We start from the raw sequence: 25,437 nt of genomic DNA, 5'->3' as shown, positions 1-25,437 counted from the left end.
AATCCTCCCTAACTCATTTTATGAGGCCGGCATCATCCTGATACCAAACCCTAGCAGAGACACACACAAAAAAAGAGAATTTCAGATCAGTATTCCAGAAGAACATGAATGCAAAAATCCTCAATAAAATACTGGCAAATTGAATCCAGCAGCACATCAAAAAGTTTATTCACCAAGATCAAGTGGGCTTCATCCCTAGGATGCAAGGCTGTTTCAACATACTCAAATCAATAAATGTAATCCAGCATTTAAACAGAACCAAAGACAAAAACCACATGATTATCTCAACAGATGCAGAAAAGGCCTTTGACAAAATTCAACAACCCTTCATGCTAAAAACTCTCAATAAATTCGGTATTGATGGAACATATCTCAGTATAATAAGAGCTATTTATGACAAACCACAGCCAATATCATAAAGAATGAGCAAAAACTGGAAGCATTCCCCTTGAATACTGGCACAAGACAGATGATATGACTTTATATTTAGAAAACCACATTGTCTCAGCCCAAAATCTCCCTTAGCTGATAAGCAACTTCAGCAAAGTCTCAGCATACAAAATTAATGTGCAAAAATCACAAGCATTCCTATACAACAATAACAGAGAGCCAAATCATGAGTGAAGTCTCACTCACAATTGCTACAAAGTTAATAAAAAAAAAAAAAAAAAAAAAAAAAAAAAAAAAAAAAAAAAAAAACAGGAATCCAAGTTACAAGGGATGTGAAGGACCTCTTCAAGGAGAACTACAAACCACTGCTCAATGAAATAAAAGAGGACATAAACAAATGGTAGATGATCAAACTTCTCCAAGCTAAAGGAGGAAGTTCAAACCCATCGTAAAGAAGCTAAAATCCTAAAAAAAAAAAAAGATTTGAGAGATAGCAAACTAGAATAACCAATGTAGATAAGTTCTTAAATGCCCTGATAGAACTGAAAACCATAACATGAGAACTATGTGGCAAATGCACAAGCTTCAGTAACCAACTCAATCAACTGGAAGAAAGGGTATCAGTGATTGCAGATCAAATGAATGAAATGAAGCAAGAAGAGAAGTTTAGAGAAAAAAAAAGTAAAAAGAAATGAACCAAGCCTCCAAGAAATACAGGACTACATGAAAAGACAAAATCTATGTCTGATTGGTGTACATGAAAGTGATGAAGAGAATGGAACCAAGTTGGAAAACACTGCAGGATATGATCCAGGAGAACTTCCCCAACCTAGCAAGGCAGGCCAACATTAAAATTGAGGAAATACAGGGAATGCCATAAAGATACTGCTTGAGAAGAGAGCAGCTGCAAGACACATAATTGTCAGATTCACCAAAGTTCAAATGAAGGAAAAAATATTAAGGGCAGCCAGAGAGAAAGGTCAGGTTACAGCGGATCTCTTGGCAGAAACTCTACAAGCAAGAAGAGAGTGGGGACCAATATTCAACATTCTTAAAGAAAAGAATTTTCAATCCGGAATTTCATATCCAACCAAACGAAAGATCAACAAAATTGATAGACTGCTAGCAAGAATTAAAAAAAAAGAAAGTAGAGAAGAATAAAATAGACTCAATAAAAAATGATAAAGGGGATATAACCTCCAACCCCACAGAAATACAAACTACCATCAGAGAACACTATAAACACCACTATGCAAATAAACTAGAAAACCTAGAAGAAATGGATAAATTCCTGGACACATACACTCTCCCAAGATTAAACCAGGATGAAGTTGAATCCCTGAATAGATCAATAACAGGCTCTGAAATTGGGGCAATAATTAATAGCCTACCAATGAAAAAAAGGCCAGGAACAGATGGAGTCACAGCCAAATTCTGCCACAGGTACAAGGAGGAGCTGGTGCCATTCCTTCTGAAACTATTCCAATCAATAGAAAAAGAGGGAATCCTCTCCAATTCATTTTACGAAGCCAACATCATTGTGATACCAAACCCTAGCAGAGACACAACAAAAAAAGAGAATATCAGACCAGTATTCAGGAAGAACATAAATGCAAAAATCCTCAATAAAATACTGGGAAACCAAATCCAGCAGCCACATCAAAGAGCTAATTCACCATGATCAAATGGACTTCATCCCTGGGATGCAAGGCTGGTTCAATATATGCAAATCAATAAACGTAATCCAGCACATAAATAGAAACAAAGACAAAAACCACATGATTATCTCAACAGATGCAGAAAGGGCCTTTGACAAAATTCGACAACGCTTCATGGTAAAAACTCTCAATAAATTCGGTATCGATGGAACATATTTCAAAATACTAAGAGCTTTTTATGACAAACCACAGCTAATATCATACTGAATGAGCAAAAACTGGAAGCATTCCACCCAAAAACTGGCACGAGACAGGGATACCCTCTCTCACCACTCCTATTCAACATAGTGTTGGAAGTTCTGGCCAGGGCAATCAGGCAAGAGAAAGAAATACAGGGTATTCAATTAGGAAAAGAAGAAGTCAAATTGTCCCTGTTTGCAGATGACATGATTGTATATTTAGAATACCCCATTGTCTCAGCCCCAAATCTCCTTAAGCTGATAAGCAACTTCAGCAAAGTCTCAGGATACAAAATCAGTGTGCAAAAATCACAAGCATCGTTATACAAAAATAAGAGACAAACAGAGAGCCAAATCATGAGTGAATTCCCATTCACACTTGCTTCAAAGGGAATAAAATACCAAGGAATCCAACTTACAAGCGATGCAAAGGACCTCTTCAAGGAGAACTACAAACCACTGCTCATTGAAATAAAAGAGGACACAAACAAATGGAATAACATTACACGCTCATGGATAGGAAGAATCAATATCGTGAAAATGGCCATACTGCCCAAGGTAATTTATAGGTTCAGTGCCATCTGCATTAAGCTACCAATGACTTTCTTCACAGAATTCGAAAAAAAATGACTTTAAAGTTCATATGAAACCAAAAAAGAGCCCACAATGCCAAGACAATCCTAAGCAAAAAGAAGAAAGCTAGAGGTGTCCTGCTACCTGACTTCAAAGTATACTACAAGGCTACAGTAATCAAAAGAGCATGGTACTGGTACCAAAACAGAAATATAGATGAATGGAACAGAACAGAGCCCTCAAAAGTAATACCACACAACTATAACCATATGATCTTTGACAAACCTGACAAAAACAAGAAATGGGGAAAGGATTCCCTATTTAATAAATGGTACTGGGAAAACTGGCTAGCCATAAGTAGAAAGCTGAAACTGGATTCCTCCCTTACACATGATTAAAAAAAATTAATTCAAGATGGATTAGAGACTTAAATGTTAGACTTAAAACCATAAAAACCCTAGAAGAAAACTTAGGTAATACTATTCAGGACATAGGCATGGGCAACGACTTCATGTCTAAAACACCAAAAGCAACGACAACAAAAGCCAAAATTGACAAATGGGATCTAATTAAACTAAAGAGCTTCTGCACAGTAAAAGAAACTACCATTAGAGTGAACAGGCAACCTATAGAATGGGAGAAAAGTTTTGCAATCTACTCATCTGACAAAGGGCTAATATCCAGAACCAATAAAGAAGTCAATCAAATTTACAAGAAAAAAACCAAAAAACCCCATCAGAAAGTGGGCAAGGGATATGAACAGACACTTCTCAAAACAAGACATTCATACAGCCAACAGACGCATGAAAAAATGGCTCATCATAACTCACCATCAGAGAAATGCAAATCAAAACCACAATAAGATACCATCTCACACCAGTTAGAATAGCAATCATTAAAAAATTAGGAAACAGGTGCTGGAGAGGATGTGGAGAAATAGGAACACTCTTATACTGTTGGTGGGACTGTAAGCTAGTTCAACCATTATGGAAAACAGTGTGGCGATTCCTCAAGGATCTAGAACTAGAAATACCATTTGACCCGGCCATCCCATTACTGGGCATATACTCAAAGGATTATAAGTCATGCTGCTATAAAGACACATGCATACATATGTTTATTGCGGCACTATTCACAATAGCAGACTTGGAATCAACCCAAATGTCCATCAGTGACAGACTGGATTAAGAAAATGTGGCACATATACACCATGGAATATTATGCAGCCATAAAAAAGGATGAGTTTGTGTCCTTTGTAGGGACATGGATGCAGCTGGAAACCATCATTCTTAGCAAACTATCACAAGAACAGAAAACCAAACACCGCATGTTCTCACTCATAGGTGGGTATTGAACAATGAGATCACTTGGACACAGGAAGGGAACATCACACACCAGGTCCTATTGTGGGGAGGGGGTAGTGGAGAGAGACAGCATTAGGAGGTATACCTAATGTAAATGACGAGTTAATGGGTGCAGCACACCAACAAGTCACATATATACATATGTAAAAAACTTGCACGTTGTGCACATGTACCCTAGAACTTAAAGTATTTAAAAAAAGAATATAAAGTTATATGAAATTAAATAGTAGATATTTAATAATCTGGATGTTTTCCAAGAAATACAAATTGTAGGACAGTATTCTTGCTAAAAAAAAAAAAAAAAAGAAAAGATGTGTCCTTTTAAATAATGGTGAACAAGTTTTGTCTAATTCAAAGCTTATTTAAAGGTTATATATGAAAGAAGGTAAAAGGAACCAGAAAATAAAAAGAGATGTAAAGAAAGAAAAATAAAGAGGCTCTTTTGTGGCAAGAAAGCTTAAAGAGAAACAATTTTTTCCAGAGACTATTATTATTATCATACTTTTTAAAATACTTTAAGTCTGGGGTACATGTGCAGAATGTGCAGGTTTGTCACATAGGTATACATGTGCCATGGTGGTTTGCTGCACCCATCAACCAGTCATCTATCTACATTAAGTATTTCTCCTAATGCTATCCCTCCTGTAGTCCTCACCCCACCAACAGGTCCCAGTGTGTGATATAATGCCCTCTCTGTGTGCATGTGTTATTATGGTTGAACTCCCACTTATGAGGGAGAATATGCAGTGTTTGGTTTTCTGTTCCTGTGTTAGCTTGCTGAGAATGATGGCTTCCAGCTTCATCCATGTCTCTGCAGAGGACATGAACCCATCCTTTTTTGTGGCTGATTAGTTCCACGCTGTACATTTGCCACTTTTTTTCATCCAGTCTATCATTGATGGGGATTTGGGTTGGTTCCTAGTCTTTGCTATTGTGAATAGTGCTTCAATAAATATTATGTGTGCAAGTGTCGTTATAGTAGAATGATTTATAATCCTTTGGGTATACAACCAGTAATAGGATCGCTGGGTCAAACGGTATTTCTGGTTCTACCTCCCTAAGGAATCACCATACTGACTTCCACCATGGTTGAACTAATTTACACTTCCATCAACAATGTAAAAGCATTCCTATTTCTTCACATCCTCTGCAGCATCTGTTGTTTCCTGACTTTTTAATGATTGCCATTCTAACTGGAATGAGTTGTTATCTCATTGCAGTTGTGATTTGCATTTCTCTAAGGACAGTGATTATGAGCTTTTTTTCATGTTTGTTGGCCACATAGATGTCTTCTTTTGAGAAGTATCTGTTTATATCCTTTGCCCACTTTTTCATGGGGTTGTTTGTTTTTTTTTTCTTGTATATCTGTTTAAATTCCTTGTAGATCCTGGGTATTACCCCTTTGTCAGATCAATAGATTGCAACAATTCTCCCATTTTGTAGGTTGCCTCTTTACCCTGATGACAGTTTCTTTTTCTGTGCACAAGCTCTTCAATTAGATCCCATTTTTTTTTTTAATTTTGGCTTTGCTTGCCATTGCTTTTGGTGTTTTAGTCATGAAGTCTTTGCCCGTGCCTATGTCATGAATGCTATTGCCTAGATTTCCCTCAAGGGTTTTTATAATTTTAGGTGTTACATTTAAATCTTTAATCCATCTTGAGTTAATTTTTGTGTAAGGTATAAGAAAGGACTTCACTTTCAGTTTTCTGCATATGGCTAGCCTGTTTTCCCAACACCATTTATTAAATAAGAAATCCTTTCCCCATTGCTTGTTTTTGTCAGGTTCATCAAAGACCAGATAGTTGTAGATGTGTGATGTTGTTTCTGAGATCTGTGTTCTGTTCCATTGGTCTATATATCTGATTTGGTACCAGAACAATGCTGTTTTTGTTACTGTAGCCTTGTAATATAGTTTGAAGTCAGGTAGCATGATGCCTCCAGCTTTGTTCTTTTTGCTTAGGAATGTCTTGGCTATCCAAACTCTTTTTTGGTTCCATGTGAAATTTAGAGTAATTTTTTTCTAATGCTGTGAAGAAAGTTACCACTAGATTGATGGTGATAGCATTGAATCTATAAATTACTTTGGGCACTTACCATGGCCATTTTCACCATATTGATTCTTCATATCCATGAGCATGGAATGTTTTTCCATTTGTTTGTGTCCTCTCTTATTTTCTTGAGCAGTGGTTTGTAGTTCTCCTTGAAGAGGTCCTTCACATCCATTGGAAGATGTATTCCTAGGTATTCTATTCTTTTTGTAGCAATTGTGAATGGGAGTTCACTCATGATTTGGCCCTCTGTTTTTCATTATTGGTGTATAGAAATGCTTGTGATTTTTGCATATTGATTTTGTATCCTGAAACTTTGCTGAAGTTGCTTATCCTCTTAAAGAGATTTTGGCTGAGATAATGGGGTTTTCTAAATATACAATCATGTCATCTGCAAACAGAGACAAGTTGACCTCTTCTCTCCTTTTTCGAATATGCTTTATTTCTTTATTCTGCCTGATTGCCTTGGCCAGAACTTCCAATACTATGTTTAGTGGGATGGGTGAGAGAGGGCATCCTTGTCTTGTGGCAGTTTTCAGAGGGAATGTTTCCCGCTTTTGCCTGTTTAGTGTGATATTGGCTGTGGGTTTGTCATAAATAGCTCATTATTTTGAGATACATTCCATCATTACCTAGTTTATTAACAGTTTTTGGCATAAAGGGCGTTGAATTTTATCAAAGGTCTTTTCTGCATCTGTTGAGACTATCATATGGTTTCGTCATTATTCCATTTATGTGATGGATTATGTTTATTGATTTGTGTATGTTGAACCAACCTTGCATCCCAGGGATGAAGTCAACTTGATAGAGGTAGATAAGCTTTTGGATGTGCTGCAGATTCAGTCTGCCAGTATTTTACTGAGGATTTTTGCATCAATGTCGGGAATATTGGCCTGAAATTTTCTTTTTCTGTTGTGTCTCTGCTAGGCTTTGTTATTATGATGGTGCTGGCCTCATAAAATGATTTAGGGATGAGTACCTCTTTTTCTGTTGTTTGAAACAGTTTCAGAAGGAATGGAAACCTCTCCTCTTTGTACCTCTAGTAGACTTCAGTTGTGAATCTTTCTGGTCCTGGGCTTATATTGGTCAGTAAAGTATTAATTACTGCCTCAATTTCAGAACTTGTTATTGGTCTATTCAGGGATTCGACTTCTTCTTGGTTTAGTCTTGGGAGAGGGTATGTGTCCAGGAATGTATCCATTTCTTCTGGATTTTATGGTGTATTTGTGTAGACATATTTATAATATTCTCTGATGATAGTTTGTGTTTCTTTGGGATCAATGATGATATCCCCTTTATCATTTTTTATTGTGTCTATTTGATTCTTCTCTGTTTTCTTCTTTGTTAGTCTAGCTAGCAGTCTAACTGTTTCATTAATCTTTTCAAAAAACCAGTTCCTGGATTCACTTATTTTTTTGAAGGATTTTCCATGTCTCTATCTCCTTCAGCTCTCCTCTGATCTTAGTTATTTCTTGTTTTCTGCTACCTTTTGAATTGGTTTGCTCTTGTTTCTCTAGTTCTTTAATTGTTATGTTAGTGTATCAATTTTAGATCTTTCCCACTTTCTCCTGTGGGAATTTAGTGCTGTAAATTTCCCTCTAAAAACTGCTTTAGCTGTGTCCCAGAGATTCTCGTATATTGTGTCTTTCTTCTCATTGGTTTCCAATAACTTCTTTATTTCTGCCTTAATTTTGTTATTTACTCAGCAGTCATTCAGGGGCAGGTTGTTCAGTTTCCATGTATTTATGTGGTGTTGAGTGAGGTTCTTAATCCTAAGTTCTAATTTGATTGCACTGTGGTCTGAGAGACTGTTTGGGATGATTTCCTTTCTGTTGCATTTACTGAGGAGTATTTTACTTCCATAAATTATGTGATCAATTTTAGATAAGTGCAATGTGGTGCTGAGAAAAATGTATATTATGTTTATTTGGGTTGGAGAGTTCTGTAGTCCTGAATATCCTTGCTAATTTTCTGTTTTGTTGACCTATCTAATATTGAGTGGGGTATTAAAGTCTCCCACTAATATTGTGTGGGGGTCTAAGTCTCTTTGTAGGTCTCTAAGAGCTTACTTTATGAATCTAGGTGCTCCTGTTTTGGGTGCATATACATTTAGGAGAGTTAGATCTTCCTGTTACATTGACCCCTTTACCATTATGTAATGTCATTCTTTGTCTCTTTCGATTTTTGTTGGTTTAATGTCTGTTTTATCAGAGACCAAGATTGCAATCCCTGATTTTTTTTTTTTTTTTTTTTTTTTTTTTTTTTTTTTGCTTTCCCTTTGCTTGGTAAATATTACTCCATCCCTTTATTTTGAGCCTATGTGTGTCTTTGCACATGAGCTGGGTCTTGTCCTGATGGGTCTTGATTGTTTATCCAATTTGCCAGTTTGCATCTTTTAATTGGGGTATTTAGTTCATTTACATTTAAGGTTAATATTGTTATGTGTGAATTTTTTCTTGTCATTATGATGCTAGCTGTTTATTTTGTCCATTTCTTGATGCAGTTTCTTCGTAGTGTCGATGGTATTTACAATTTAGCTTGTTTTTGCAGTGGCTATAACTGATTTTTTCTTCCCATATTTAGTGCTTCCTTCAGGAGCCCAATAATTTTATATGATGAAGAAACTTGTACGGTAAGTTTAGTCCTAAAATAAAATGACTGTGTAAGGCAAAAGGGATGGTCCAGAAAAAAACAGAAAGTCCATGTCATGAACAGTGGGTGTAATTCACAATAAAAGGATTTATATTTTTAAAAAACTTGAAACCTCAATATTATTGTTAAGTTTTGTTTACTTAGGAATAAAAACCTGAGATAAAAAAATTTTAAATTAAGGTTATCACATTCATGCATTTTTCTGTATATGCTTTTAAAGTACTTGTGACATTGAGTTACAAGACTTTGACTCCTGGTTCTAAAAAGGACAACAAAACTTAGCAAATCTTAAATACTGACTGCAAATAAAATCTCATCTTCTGGCCTGTTATAAGATGTCAATAAAAATAAACTGCATTCCTGAGACACAGGGCAAAACATTAAAGCCATTCACTTCCCCAAAGCCCAGGGACTATTGCAGAAGAGGTGGGCACATATGATTGTAAGGGCCAATTTTGAAACAGGGGCCAATTTTAAAAGACAAAATAAGTTCACTTTTTCTATGAATTAATCATTAATGTCAAAGCCATGCTGATACAGGACCAACATATGGGCTCCTATGTCAGATTAACAACATTGTCTTGAAGCACTAACCAACTCCTTAATAAAGGTTATAAAAGGCTTATGGGAACTGTATCTTAAGGTCAAGATGAAAATTTTATCCACTTTATTCAATTTAGTTTATAAAATTTTGAAAAAACAAAGTTAATTGGCTTCATGCTGTTTTTATTAGGGCTTATAATTTGGAAAACTATGTGTTCTCTCTCAATGAATAAAGGTTTTCAACCTTTTCTTTAAATCCTTGAGTTATCACTTTGGTTAAATGAATGATTTATTTCACAATGATCTGTGATGTTATTTTGTGACATTAAGTGTTTAAAGCCTTTGATATTTTATAAGCCTTCCAAAATCAAATTGTAAATTACGTGTTTATCTGAACTAATAAATCCTTTAAAATATTATGTTCCCTAACGTGCAAAGAAATGACAAAAAGTAGCTTAGATGGTATCAAATTCTACAGGAAGCATTGTCAAATATGAAATGCTGTTGGATTTTCTTTTGGCTGTATTTCTATAAATGTGTTACTGGTATGTGATCCAAAATTATGGGAAACTCCTATAGTTGTGATACAACTTAGTGTATTTTATCAGTAATAATCATAATTGTTATGTTAAAATAATGTGTGTCACAGAGTTAAAAAAATTCCTTGTCAATTGTGTGACTATGGCTGCCCTAAAACATTTTGTCATCCACAGACAATTGTTGTTTTGTTTTGGTCTTCTCTTCACAAGGTGGTTTTATAATCAGTTACAAAATTCTAACAGGTACTCATGAATACAGGTTTCTCATAACCTTGGAGATTATGACATCATAATAGAGGAAAAACTTTTAGGATTCATGGAGAGCTGAAACATTCATAAGTATCAAGCAGAACAGGAGTTAACTACATGGACTTAAGTAATCTTTTTGACCTTTTGCTTAAAATGTTTGCTATTCCTGAGCCTGTTTTATGGACATGTCCTCAACTTTGGAAATAAACTTTCTAAATTGACCGAGATCTGCCTTAGATTTTCTGGGTTCACACTACCATATGTATTTATAGACATACAAATGTATCGACATATGTATGCTTATATATATACACATACCCACACACACATAGACATACACGTACATATATACACACTATAGTATGCCCAAAGTATACAAATCTGTATTTTTTCATATATAGATAGGTAAAAATATAGATACAGATTATACACAGGCACATATGTATCACCTAGTATTATTATTTCAAATTTCTACAAGTACCAATGCTTTATAAAAGTCAGTATTTCAATGTTCTCCCAAATTAAGAAAAAAATTATTGAGGCAGATTCATGATTTTTCTTCTAAATAGCTGACCCTCATGTAGCTAAATATTTATATCTAATGTGTATCTAAATGCTTGCTTCTATGACAAAGATTAGCAATGCATCCACTCTGCTCATAATTCATAATTACAGTAAGTAAATGCTCCCTAGATAATATCTAATGCAGTGAAGCTTTAATAAAGTATCACTTTGGTAAAAGTACATTCTATAATGAGTGGATTGCCTTTTTAGATAAGAGATTATCATAACACCAACCTACATTTTTTCTTCTTTTTGCAAATTAACAAAACGCACATTGTGATGGGGTAGCTCTATAAAGAGAATCTAGCACATTCACAAATATGTATAACCAACATTAGATATCTGTTCTAGCACTTCAATTTCCCTATGCTTCAGAAGACTAATTTTTATTTGAGACAGGGTCTCATTCTGTTTCCCGGGATAGAGTGCAGTGGCATGATCATGGCTTATTGCAGCCTCCACTTTCTGGGTTCAAGCAGTTCTCCCATGTCAGTCTCCCAAGGAGCTGAGACCACAGGCACAAGCCACTGTGCCTGGCCATTTTTTTTTTTCATTTTATTTTAAGATGGAATCTTGTTATTTTGCTGAGGCTGGCCCTGAAATCCTGGGCTCATGATTCTCCCACTCTAACTTGTCAAAGTTCTGGGATTACAGTCATAAGCCAACGCACTTGGTTAAGTATTTTTCAAATAGTTTTTCTGAAGGAGTTTCAAAGTTTCAAATATAAGTGCCTACCACAGACCAAGGCAACTGGAATTACTTGCAACAATGCTTGTTACCTTGGTGTAAGCTCCTCATTCCTGCTGGTTTAGTAAATGTATGAACTTGGAATACATTTGAGTGCCATCATAGGCTGGATAATTCTGTTGCAATTTTGGTTTTAACCTCTCCAGTGAGATCCAGAAGGTCCATTCTGTGTAATATGTGTGCTTTCTCTGAGGCAAGATGTAAATGATGCTCACCAAGAAGCTATCATGTGGAAGGAGTCATTTTTCTCTTGCTCAGATCTAAGACCTCTACCCAACCTCCAAATCTAAATGCTTTGTTATGAACTTCTCATCACAGCTTATCTAATATTTTCATTTATTTACAATGTACCAAATTTGAAGAAGATTCTGTCCCATAGTGGTCCTCAACATTCTGGGTAATGTGAATATCTGAAAACCTTCCTCTCTGGCATGTTAAGAGATAGTTAACAGTGGACAGATTTTTCATGATGGTGAGATTTAAAGAAAGTTTGAGAAGGTAATGTTTAAATGACATCTTCTTGGTAATAGTGAATTATAGAAGGACTTTGTAAGAAAAAAATGTCTAGAAATATATATTAAAACTTGTATACTTAATACAGGGTGAGCCCAAGGGTTCTTATTTCTCCTGTAAAAAGATCACATTCAAGAACAATAAATTCTCCATGAGGATGAGGGATAGTCTTTACATCCTCCCAGTGCCTAAAAGATACCGGTGACTGAAGTCGTTGGTTAGGTCACAGATTTCAGAAAGGTAGCATTCTAAAGAAGCCAAGGTTCCTGGAGACTGCCTCAAGAGTGTCAGCAAGCTAAGAGAGTTCGGAGCTGCCTCTGACTGTAGTGTCAATTCTCCATCCTTGGCCATCATCTGCTTTCCCATATAGTCTCTGTCCCAGCCCTACAACTCCACTGCCTTTTATTTGCTGTGTCCCTCTGTTTCCTTTCCTGTTAAACCAAGAGAAGTCCCTTTCCTTGCACAACAGCAACAGAGTCAAACACTCAGTCTGGCCTTAGGAGGAAATGATGGTGAATGTCTAGGACATGCAGGAAAGGAGCTCTGGGCAGAATTCAGTCTCCTGTGAGAGTTCTTTGAGGACCAGTACTGGAGACAATAATAAAGCGTTATTCTGCCCCCTGAGGGCATCTCTATGCACAGAGTTTTTCCAGGGACCTCACAGGAAGCTTTGGTCACAATAGGTTTTTGATATTAGCATTTTCCCGGGTCCCCTGGAAGAAATACCATAGAGCATTCCCATCTCATCTGACTTTCCAGCATTTGATAACCAGAGGTTATGTCACAGGGGAAATCAGGCAGGATGAAGCCATTGGCAGCAGGTGGAAAAGGAGAGAAAATAAAATACACACAAGTTTGAGGAGTAGAGAAAGCAAGGGACTTGGGAATGGTTTGAAGTGCTTCCATACATTCAATACATATCAGCATCTGCACTGTCAATATCAGAGGGCCTCTGGGATTATCCTCTCTGAGGTACTAAAAAGCTTTCTTTAAGGAGGTGAGAGTCATTCAGCCTGGGCAATGACTTGAGATAAAAAAAGAACATTACTTTAGCTACTGAAAATCAGGGCGAAGCATGGCCGATTTAACAACCACATGAGGAAACAAGACAAAGCTCAAACAATCTCAGCTGAGCTGCTTGGTAGATGAGCAAATTTCCCGTATCAGTGGATGGCCGCTGTTATTATTCTTACCTCCTACTGCATCAAGTTAATTAACCCTCTGGGTTAAAGGCATTTCATAGACATCGTAATTAACTTGGGTGTTTGTCACAGGAAGACAGGAATGGGAGGTCCTAACCTGTGTACAGAGCTCCTTTCCTTGAACAAGCTATGTCAAGGTATGTCATAATTGCCACCCCTTTTTCAGGGCAGCAATTATGGAGCTTACAGCTAAATTGGAGCATACAGCTGAGAGGATCTATAAATGAAAAGATGTAGAGGAACTTTGTAAAAATTGCTTTGGTAATTAGATGACCAGCAGCTGACATGTGTAAGTAGAATGTAAACTAGTACAGCCAGTATGAAAAACAGTGTGGAGACTTCTCAAAAAACTAAAACTAAAACTACGATATGATCCAGCAAGCCCATTAATGAATATTTATCTAAAGCCAAAGATATCAATATGTCAGGGGGAGCTCTGCTACATTAGTCCATTTTCATGCTGTCATAAGAAATGTCTGAAACTGGGTAATTTATAAAGGAAAGAAGTTGAATTTGTTCACACTTCCACATGGCTGGGAAGGCTCAGGAAACTCACAATCATGGTGGAATGTGAGGCAGAAAGAGAAAGCTTCTTTACGTGGTGACAGAAGAGAGAAGTACAGAACAAAGTCTGGAGGAACCCTTGATAAAACCATCAGATCTTGAGAGAACTCAGTTACTACAATGAGAACAGCATGGGGGGACCACATCCATGATCCAATCACCTCCTATGAGGTCCCTCTCCCAACATGTGGAGATTATACTTTGGATTACAATTCAAGATGAGATTTGCAGTGGGGACACAGCCAAACCATATCACCTGTACTCCCTTGTTTACTGCATCACTATTCACAATAGCAAAGCTATGGAACCAACCTAAGTATCCATCACCAGATGAATGGATATAGGAAATATGGTATATCTACATAATGGAATATTATTTGGTCATAAAAAAGCATAAAATCCTGTAATTTGCAGCAGCATGGATGGAACTAGAGGTCATTATGTTAAGTAAAATAAGGCAGGCACAGAAAGCCAAATACCACATGTTTTCAGTCATATGTGGAAACTAAAAACATTGATCTCACAGCGGTAGTGAGTAGAATGACATATCAGAGGCTAGGAAGGGTGAAGGACAATAAAGAGATGGTTAATGGGTACAAACATACAGTTACACAGAAGACATAAATTCTAATGTTCTATGGCAGAGCAGGCTGACTATAGTTTAAAACAATATATTGTATTGAAATAGATATAAGAGAGGACTTGATATGTTCCCAGGACACAGAAAAGATAAACATTCAAGGTCAGGGATGCCCCCAAATACCCTGACTTAATCATTACATATTCTATGCATGTAAAAAAATTTCACATGTACCCCATAAATATGTACAAACACAATGTATCAAAAAATAAAAATAAAAACACCATTTTCCTAGGTTCAAAGTCCAGCTTGATGGGGACTTAATGTAAAATTTGCCCACAGTGACGTAACCATCACATCCTTGGTGAGTCTTCCGGGATCCAAGCCACGAGACCCCAGGGAAATATAAGTGGACTTGACATCTACAGTCAGTCAATGAACACTTTAAGGAGAGCCCCCATGGGTTTTTGTGTCCATATCGGCTCAGACCGTAGTCCCTGATGGTACCTAGTCCACACTCTCCATGCTTCTATCCAGTGGAACCAGCCTTCTCGATCTCAGGGTGTCCAGACCTGGGCTTTCTGCAGCAAAAGCAGCTACATTCTTCTCATTCCCCCGTTCAAGGTAGGAAACTGCTCGCCTGCTATATCTACCAAACTAGTCTAAGTAAAAGTAAAAGCAAATTTAATGGAAACGTCACCAGCCTCTTCCCTGTGGCTAAAGGGTATCAGAGACAAACGAAGGCACAAGAGTACCCAAACTCAAACAATTAAATGCATTTCACTCTGCCTCCTCCAAACCCATTCTCCATTTCTTAAGGTGGTTAAGAAAAAATAAAGGGGATAAAGTCCTATAAGTGCCTTTGCTAACACTAATGCACTGTATAAAGGTTTCACTAATCCAAATGCAGTGTATAAATGCACCATCCCTCCTTCCTCACGCATGCACCTGCAGCTAGTACCTAATTTGGTGGACCACTCCATTTCTCCCAGATCTTCTGATTTATGCTGCTTCTATCCAACTTCTGGATTGCGGGCTCTGGGTCTTAATTTGTTACCCTAGATGTGATACTTATGTTTTCTTAAGAATTTCCACTTACCCTCACTGTTGCTCTTTGTCATAGGATCCTAATACTCTAATAGGACAACCCAGAAAGCAAAAGCTGACAAGTAGCCTCTGTCTACTCAAGATACATGTGGTCAATTGAAAATGTTTACCAAAAAAAAAAAAAAAAAATTAAAATTATAGGCTGTGAAAAGAGCAGTCAGCTTTGACTGCTAATTGTCACAGGTGAGTGGCAATTAGTATCTATAGTCCATGGTGCAGGAATAAGAAGAATTTACCAAGATAATTGTAGGTTTAAAAAATGAATATTCATTAGAGAGAGTAGGAAAATACGTTGCAATAATGCAGTGGTGCAATGGGCAGGTCAATGAAATAGGAGTTGACTGAAAAGAGACAAAGACTTGCTGGGGATTCTATAGGATAGTGTTTGTGCTGTGTGCTGAAGAGGGCTTTGTGCAGTTCCAATAATGCCAAGGTTTCAGTGAGATAACTTGCAATTTTCTATCAGCCAAGGGTCTGGTAATAGCTGGTTGCCGCCAGATTGTGAATTATTTGAGAAGGAGGGCTATGTATTCTGGAGCATGAAGAAAGGGAGACTTACAGCTTACCTTCCTCTTCTTTCTACTTTCCCCCCATCCCCCTATCTTGACGTTCCTCCATAATTAGGACTTCATCCTTATTAAGATGTAGAAAGCAAAAAATGCTAGTGAATACACATTTACAAGGTAATGAAGCCACCCAAACTCGTAGTTTCTTTTTTTAATCGTGATAAAATTAACATAACATCAGCTTCACAATTTAAACCACTTCAAGTGTACAACTCAGTGGCGTTCAGTACATCCACAAAGTTGTACAACTGTCACGTGTATCTCATTCCAGAACATTTTCATCAACCCTAAATGGAGATTCCTATGCCTGTCAGTGGTCACTCCTCATTCCTCTCTGCCAACTCCTGAGAACCACTAATTTATTTTTTCTCTCTATGGATTTGCCTATTCTGGACATTTCATATGAATGAAATCATGCACCATGTAGCCTTTTGTACCTGGCTTCTGTATCACTAAGTATGATGTCTTCTAGGCTCAGCCACGTGAAAATATATGTATAAACATACTACAGTATTACCAAAAGTAGATTATTCCTTTTATGCCAGATATAGTTAGACTTTGTGTCCCCACCCAAATCTCATCTTGAATTATAATCCCCAGGTGTTGAGGGAGAGACTTGGTCAGAGGTGATTGGATCATAAGGCAGTTTCCCCCATGCTGTTCTTGTGATAGTGAGCTCTCATGAGATCTCATGGTTTTATAAGGTGCTCTTCCGCCTTCACTTGGTCTCCTCTCACCTATCACCATATAAGATGTGCCTGCTTCCCCTTCCGCCATGATTGTAAGTTTCCTGAGGTGTCCCCAGCCATGTAGAACTGTGAGTCAAGGAAACCTCTTTCCTTTATAAATTACCCAGTCTCTGATATTTCCTTATAGCAGTGTAAGACCAGACTAAAACAAGGCCAAACCAATATTGCAATGTATAGCTGTGCCATATCTGATTTACCCATTCCTCAGCTGATGCATATCTGGGTTGTTTTCACTTTGGGGATATTATGAATAATGTTGCTGTGAACAATCACACCTGTTTCAGTTCTCTGGGGTACACATCTAGGAATAGAACTGTCAATACCTAACTTTGTTTTTAGACTCTCCCTTAATCACCTAGCCTTGTTTCCACGTGAATAGGCTCTCCCTTAGCTGAGAAAGCCTGAGGAACTCCTTTTGGCTCTTTCATTTACAAGACATTAAGGACTCCTTATCCCACCCCTTTCCTTAAGGAGCTAACTTGCATAAGCTGGCTCTCAACATATCAAAGAGTCCAATTAACTGATAAGATACTGAAGCAAGCAATGTTTAAAGTTCCCAGGATTTTGCTCAAAGGATAATACCATAACGCCTTGAGTTTTTGTCTGACAGAGCCCCCATATATAACATCTTATGAAAGATTTAGAGCCCCTGGACCTGGAACTGTTTGTTTCTCTGTAATCATTTGTCTTTTTAATTTTTTGCATGTTCTTACTTCTGTAGAATTGTTGCAACTGATCTCCGCCTCCCTTTCCTAAACCAAAATATAAAAGAAATTGAGCCCCTTCCTCGGGGCTGAGATAATTTTGAAGCGTTAGCAGTCTCGGTCACCGGCTAATAAAGGACTCAAATTCATCTCAAAGTGTGGCATTATTCTAACTCTCTCAGGTAAAACAGAATGACTGGGTCATATGGAAATTCTAAATTTAAATTATGAAGGAACTACCAAACTTCTTTAGAGGGGCTGAACCACTTCACATTCTCAACAGTGATTTTTGAGACTTCCAATTAAAATTATAGCTTTTTAACACGCATAAAAAAGCTAAGCGTTGACCTGGCTTGGTGGCTCATGCCTCTAATTACAGCATTTTGGGAAGCCAAAGCTGGAGGACTGCTTGAGGTTACCAGTTCAAGACCAGCCTGGGCAATATAGAAATACCCCATATCTGCAAACAAATAAATAAACAAATTAGCCAGACATAATGCAACATGCCTGCAGTCCCAGCTACTTGTAAGGCTGAGGTAGGAGGATCTCTTGAGCCCAGTGGTTCGAGGCTGCAGTAAGCCATGATCACTGCACTGCAGCCTGGGTGACAGAGCAAAACCCTGTCCCCTCCATAGCACCCAGATAAAGGCTGATGATGCAGAAAAAAATATGTGAACTAGAATCCAGAATGTGGTGAACCTTCCTACCAAGAAGAAACATTCAGCTGCTTTCAGCTTTTATAGAGGTAGTGGGGTGATGAGGAGGAATTTAGCTGATGTTGAGTTCTTAACAACTGCATGTGAGCAGGCTGGCATGGCAGATCAGCATCCTTATGAGGCCCAGCCAGACAGCCCATCTGCAGCCAACCCTTCAACACACTCCCACAGTCTTCATAAAGCCCCCTGGGAATCCTACACCATGCAGTGCAAAAAGGCTCGGAGGGAGGTGGTTCAGGAAAGATCAGATGCACCCTTTCAAGGCACTCCAAGCCTTCTCCATGGGCAGTCACACATTTGTCCCTGACTCCCAACCAGGGTGGAAATTTGGAATGACCATATCCAGGGTATGAGAGAAAACAAAGAGGACTCTTCTCTTCAAAAGCCCAACAAGTGAGCAGTCAGGCTGCAAACAGAGCATTACTTAGAGTCTCACGAGTGCTCAGATCCTAGGCTCTGCTAAAGGGAAAGTGTGGAATCCCTCTCAAAGCACCTTAAGCCAAGATGGTGAGCAGAACCTAATTAAAACTAAACAAATGACATCCACACTGACCGCAGCAGCTTATCAAGTGGTCACACAGATGAAGCGTGTAATGTTTTCTAGGGGAATATATGACTGACTCTGTCTTCACTATTTTTACAAACAATGTCTATTATGCATGCATATTTATGTTTACATTTATGATATGTGAAATAGCATGAGATACTGAAATGTTAGAATTTTCATTTACAGCCTTTAAGACATCCACAGGAAATGCATTTAAGGATTCATAAAATAATCTAGCAGGAAAGGCAAACAGCATGTGTTAAGACATAGGGAATTTCAGGGACAAGATGAAAATACAAAAGAAGCAACAAACAGAAATACTAGATATAAAACCAAGTGGATATAACATCAGAAATAAGAAATTCATGCTATGAGCAAAGAAAAGCATCACAGACCTTGAAGATAGGTCAAGAGAAATTACTCAAATTAAAATATAAAGATTAAAAGGTAAAATGAAGCAACTATTTCTGTTCATCAAAAAATAATTTTAAGAATGTGAATAGGCTTTAGGCAATAGAAGTAAAAATAGACAAGTGGGACTGTGTCAAACTAAAAAGCTTCTGTGCAGGAAAGGAAATAATCAATGGAGTGGAAAGACAACCTATGAAATGGGAGAAAATATTTGCAAACCATATATTGATAACCATGTATCCAAAGTATATAACGAAATCTCACTCTCAATAACAAACATACACATAACACAGTTGAAAAATGGGCAAAGGACTTCACTAGACATTTATCTGAAGAAGATATACAATGGCCAAGAAGCACAGGAAAAGATGCTCAACATCACTAATCATCAGGGAAATGCAAATCAAAGTCACACACAATGAGATATCACCCCATGCCTGTCAGGAGAGCTGCTCTTAAAAAAACAAAAGACAAGTGTTAGTGAGGATGTGGAGATAATTTCTTTGCACGCTGTTGATGGAAATGCAAAAAGGTGCTGCTGTTATGAAAAACAGTATGGAAGTTCCTTGACAAATTAAAAAATGGAACTAATTTGTGATCTGGCAATCCCACTGCTGGAAATATACCCAACAGCACTAAAATCGGGATCTCAAAGCACTGAAATCTGCACTCCTCTGCTCACTGCAGTACTATTCACCATAGTGAAGATATGGAAGCAACCTAAGCACCTATCAAAAGATAAATGGATTTTTTTAAAAAACATGGTATATACGTATGATGGAATACTATGGAGCCTTACAAGGGAGGAAATTCTACAATATATAACAGCATGGGTGAACCTTCAGAACCTTATGTTAAGTGAAATGAGCCAGTTACAGAAAGACAAATTCTGCATGATTCCACTTATAAGAGGTATGTAAAGTAACTAAATTCTTAAGACCAAAATGTAAAGTGTTGGTTTCCAGAGGTTGGGGGAAGGGAAAATGAGGAGTTACGACTCAGCAGGCATAAAGCTTCAGGTAAGTAAGATGGATTAGCTCCAGAGAACTGTAGTCAAATATTGTACCTGCAGTCAACAATACTGTACTGCACACTTAAAATTTTAAGAGTGTAGATCTCATGTTTAGTATTCTTGTCACTATCAAATAAAATGTCTTTAAAAAACATATTGCACGGAACAATGACAATGGCAAATACTAAAGTCACCATTCATTATTTCACATTTTTATGTCTATTCTAAGAATTTTGCTTGGAAACTCTGCCTAATAATATGTGCTTTTCTTAATAATTATGTGCTTGAAAACTTTCCTTAATAACAAATATTCATAATGTTTTTTATTCCAAACTTTCAAACCAGCAAAATGTCTCATCAGACAGCAAAATAAAGCTTGCTTTTATAAAAAATAAAATAAATAAATAAATAAAAGACTATTTGAAAAGGCTAATAGAGTAATTGGAAGAGAACAATGGCTATTGTGGTTTTATCTTTTGGAAAGCCCTTGGGGCCAGGTTTGCTAACTGCAAAGCCAGGTTGCATCATACTGCTAAGTGACAAGTGGTGTCCCACTGAGAGACCCTCAAGTTAGCTTTCTGGCCATCGTTGATCTTATAACCACAACATATCTCTTATTATATGCTGTTCCAACCTAAGTGAGCATCTTCTTGGTGGACTCCTTGAATATTTTCTCCCTTTCTTTCTTTTTTTTTTTTTTTTTTTTTTTTTTGGAGACCGAGTCTCGCTGTGTGGCCCAGGCTGGAGTGCAGTGGCCGGATCTCCACTCACTGCAAGCTCCGCCTCCTGGGTTCACGCCATTCTCCTGCCTCAGCCTCCCGAGTAGTATTTTCTCCCTTTCAACTCAGCAACCATGACAAAACAGAAAAAGTGGTTGCTGAGTTGAAATATTACTGACATTGTCGCATTTCATCCAAACCCTTTGATCTTGGAACACAGCAAAGGTTAAGAAATCCCTTGACAAAATTCTTTGCTTGACCAAATACAACCCAGTTTCCTGAATCTTGTTCTAAGATTATCTGTGTACTTCTTTGTAAAATCCAGTTTTTGCAAGAAGCCCTCACCCTCAATATCTGATCACACGTAATATCAGATCATTCTCTATAGGGTTCCTCAACCTCCACCTGCCCTCAGGCAATGTCTATATTCCTAGCATTACGTAGATGTTAAAAGTTAAGCACATAGATTACTCATGCATACATAGGCATCATTTTACAAGGTCAGCAATCCTGCAGGAGAAGCGAAATGGTAGTCTATATATTTTATTTATGCGACTAAGGATACAAAAAAAAGAAAGCAGGTTTTTCAGATTTCCTTGAAAGGCATATGATGAAGAGTGGAGGAAAAAAAAAAAAAAAAACAGGAAAGGTATTGGCTTATCTCAGCAATCAAGTATAAAGGTTCATTAGATCATATTAATGCAAAGTTAAAATAAAATTTTCCTTGGCAATTAAAAATATCATGAACTAATATGTGCTTTCTAATGTGATTCAGTTCAACAATGTGGGGAAAGTTTACTACATTTCCAGCTTGATGTCAAACAAGTGGGGAATACAAGTTCCAGTTCTTCCAAGATTCATCAACTCCCTTCTTAGTTCAAGAGAGAGGCTAAGAAATGCAGACAGGAATAAGACACGAAACAGTCCCAACCTCCATGATCCGAAAGTAGGGAAAGGCCAGATTATTACCCATCAGGCAAATTAAACAAACAAAATGTTTTAATTTGTCTTATAATCAAAAGAAAAGAAAATGAACATTGAGGTTTAAGACCATATTGATATTAGTACCAATATAGCTGTAAAATACAAATGTTAATATGTTTTATGTTTTTATATAATATATATTTATATTAAAATATATTTAATATGTTTTGCCCTCATGACCCATGAAAATCTTACTGGGTCCTGGGGAAGGAACCCTAGCCTGGTGAAGCAGCGGCTTTGCTCTACAAACGTCCAGGGCAGAAATTTAATTAGAAAAATATTATTCTCTCTTCTGTCTTTCAATGGTATTCCTTAGCAAAACCAAACCAGAGTCAAAATAAACCCTTGCAGCAATAAGAGGTTGGATGATATGGGCATACTATTAGGACTAGAAGTGGCTCTCATTATGCCGAGCAATTCTAATAAAAAGGCAAAAAGTTTCCATCGAGAGGCTGTCGGTGAGTGCACGGCCATAGGGAGCTGACTTACTCAGAAGGAAAGGTGTTGATCATGTTGAAACTAGGCCTCATAAAATTTAGAAACTAGGCCTCATATAGAAAAAATTAACACCAGGTGGCTCTGGATAGGGTCCCACCCTGCCTCAATAGGGTCCCACCCTGATAGGGTCCCACCCTGCCAATTCCGGGAAACAACCTCATGGGGTCCCACCCTGCCGATTCCGGGGGTCCCACCCTGCCTCGAAGTTCCCGGAATCAACAACTCCAGGAAAAAAAACCTCATAAGGTCCTGCTCTAACCAATTAGCATAAGACACCTTGCTCAGGCCATAGACAGACCCAATTACCACGCGCCTAAAGCTTTGTTTGAATTTCACGCCCTAAGCTGTGTTTGAACTTGTATTTGCCTATATAAACAACCTGTAACAAGCACTTGGGGTACCAGGGCCAACTTAGAGCTTGGGACCCTAGCGCGCTAGTAATAAATAACTCTCTGCTGTGAATCTCGTGTCGGTGATCCTTCGCGGTGACCCCTGCCCAGGAGGGAATCGACAGTTCGGTTCCAACATTTGGTGCATTGGGCGGGAAGTGGGGTCGTCCGAGGACCCCCGACCCATCCGGCAGAGACCTATCTGGCCCGGGCCACGGACTGCTGACTAAACGGACCCACCAGGTACTTTCGTTTTGTTCTGTCTGTCTTGCCGGCTAACTCTGAACTCTGGGGAGTACTCCTTCTGAATTAAGTGGGGAAGGGGGACAGACGTGTCCCGCACCTTCCCACTTGCGCCCTGGGGGACCCCCTGGCGGTAGTCTGGGAGAAAGCTGACGACTCAGTCAGCCTCTTCAAATCTGTAGGCAGGCCGCCCCTGCCGTCTGAATGTTTTGTAATCTTGTGGCGCTACTCTCTGGCCGCGCGGCTTCTCCTTACTTGTCTGGTCTTTGTTTTTGTTACTTTTGTTTTGTCCTTGTTATACGTGGACGAAATAAGACAGACGTTGACGACTCCTTTGTCTCTGACCCTGACTCACTTCCCTGACATTCGGGCTCGAGCCCACAACCTCTCCATAGAAGTCCGTAAGGGACGATGGCGAAAATTCTGCTCGTCCAAGTGGCCTACCCTCCATGTTGGGTGGCCCCGGGACGGAACATTTGACCTCCCAATTATCTTACAGGTTAAAGCAACAGTGATGGATCCTGGGCCACTCGGACACCCGGACCAGGTGGCCTACATAATTATTTGGGAGGATCTGGTCCGAAATCCTCCCTCTTGGGTGAAACCCTTCCTCCATTCCCCTTCCCCATCCCAATCTACCCTCCTTGCCTTAGAAGCCCCAAAGAATCGGAATCCGGACCCGCATAAGCCAGTCCTCCCAGATGAACCCCAGAGGGACCTCCTCCTTCTCAACCCCCTGCCTCCTCCACCTCAAAACCCCCTTCGGGGACCTCCACCTTATGCTTCACCCTTGCCCCCTGTCTTGTCCCCAGCTCTTTCCTCTACCGCCTCGACCCCTACCCTTTCTCCAACTTCTCCCTCGGCCCCTCCCTCCACCCCGTCTCCTCCTCCAGCCCCGCCCAAACTCACCCCTCATACGCCGCCGACACCTCCTCGTCTCCGCTTGCGGCGGACTAAGGACCCAGAAGGCCCTTCCACTTAGCAATCCTCCCTTTTTCCCTTCCGTACTGTCAATCGCACGGTCCAGTACTGGCCCTTCTCTGCCTCTGACCTCTACAACTGGATAACCCATAACCCTTCCTTTTCCCAAGACTCTCAGGCCCTAACCTCGTTAATAGAATCCATTCTCCTCACCCACCAGCCCACCTAGGATAATTGCCAGCAACTCCTGCAGGTCCTCTTAACCACTGAAAAAGGCAGCAAGTCCTCTTGGAGGCCCGGAAAAATGTGCCAGGACCAGGAGGCCTCCCAACCCAACTTCCCAATAAAATAGACGAGGGATTTCCCCTCACCCGCCCAGACTAGGACTATGAAACGGCACCAGGTAGGGAGAGTCTCCGAATCTATCGCCAGGCTCTGTTGGCGGGTCTCAAAGGGGCAGGAAAACGCCCCACAAATTTGGCCAAGATAAGAAAGAAACCCCTAAGGAAAGGGAAGCCAGGTTAGCGAAGGAACAAATAGAGTGAGAGGATCGTAAGAACCGAGTAAAGGATAAGCATTTAACAAAAATCCTGGCGGCAGTTGTGAGAAAGAAAAGACCAGGGAGAGAGGGAAAAAAAGCGGAGGCGGCCAAAAGTGGAAAAAGACCAGTGTGCCTACTGCAAAGAACAGGGGACTCACAGAGGCGTTAAGGACGAAAGAGGGCGTGGCCAACTCCCAGGGGGACGGCAGGCCGAGAGCGCGGCGCCTGGGCCTGGCGCCAAGCCTGAGCCCGCCAGACAGGAGGCGGCCCCGCCGCGGGCTCGGCTCTGGCCCCAGCCCCGCCAGCATGGCCAGCCGGACCATACGGGCCGAGACCCGGAGCCGGGCCGAAGATAACATCAAGAAGGTAATGGCGACCATCGAGAAGGTCCGGAAATAGAAGAAGCAATGAGTGACTGTAGGCGACACTTCCCTTCGTATCTTCAAGTGAGTGCCAGTGGTGGACCCCCAGGAGGAGGAGCAAAGGCGGGCAGGTGGTGGGGCAAAGAGATCCCGTGGCCGGGAACGTCGGGGCAGGGGCGCCAGTCCCCGAGGGGGTGGCCCTCTCATCCTGCTGGATCTCAATGATGAGAACAGCAACCAGAGTTTCCATTCGGAAAGTTCCCTGCAAACAGGCACAGAGCCCAGTCCTGAGGGCAACCCCCAGCCCAGCCGCCCTGTGTCACCTGCCGGACCCCCAGAAGGGGTCCCTAAAGAGGCTCAGCCCCCACGGCTGGGCCAAAAGAAAATCCCAGGGGCATAACTGCTGGCAGCACTGACGAACCCCCAATGCTGACCAAGGAGGCCCTGGCAATGATCCAGCAGATGCATGCCTGGACACACTTGAGTAATTGAAAGCTAAAATTACTGATTAAAAAACTGACTTTCTAATCCCAAAGACAAGTA

This window comes from Macaca mulatta, chromosome Y (assembly GCF_049350105.2).
Source record: "Macaca mulatta isolate MMU2019108-1 chromosome Y, T2T-MMU8v2.0, whole genome shotgun sequence".
NCBI lineage: Eukaryota > Metazoa > Chordata > Mammalia > Primates > Cercopithecidae > Macaca > Macaca mulatta.
This window is presented reverse-complemented; position numbering follows the sequence as displayed.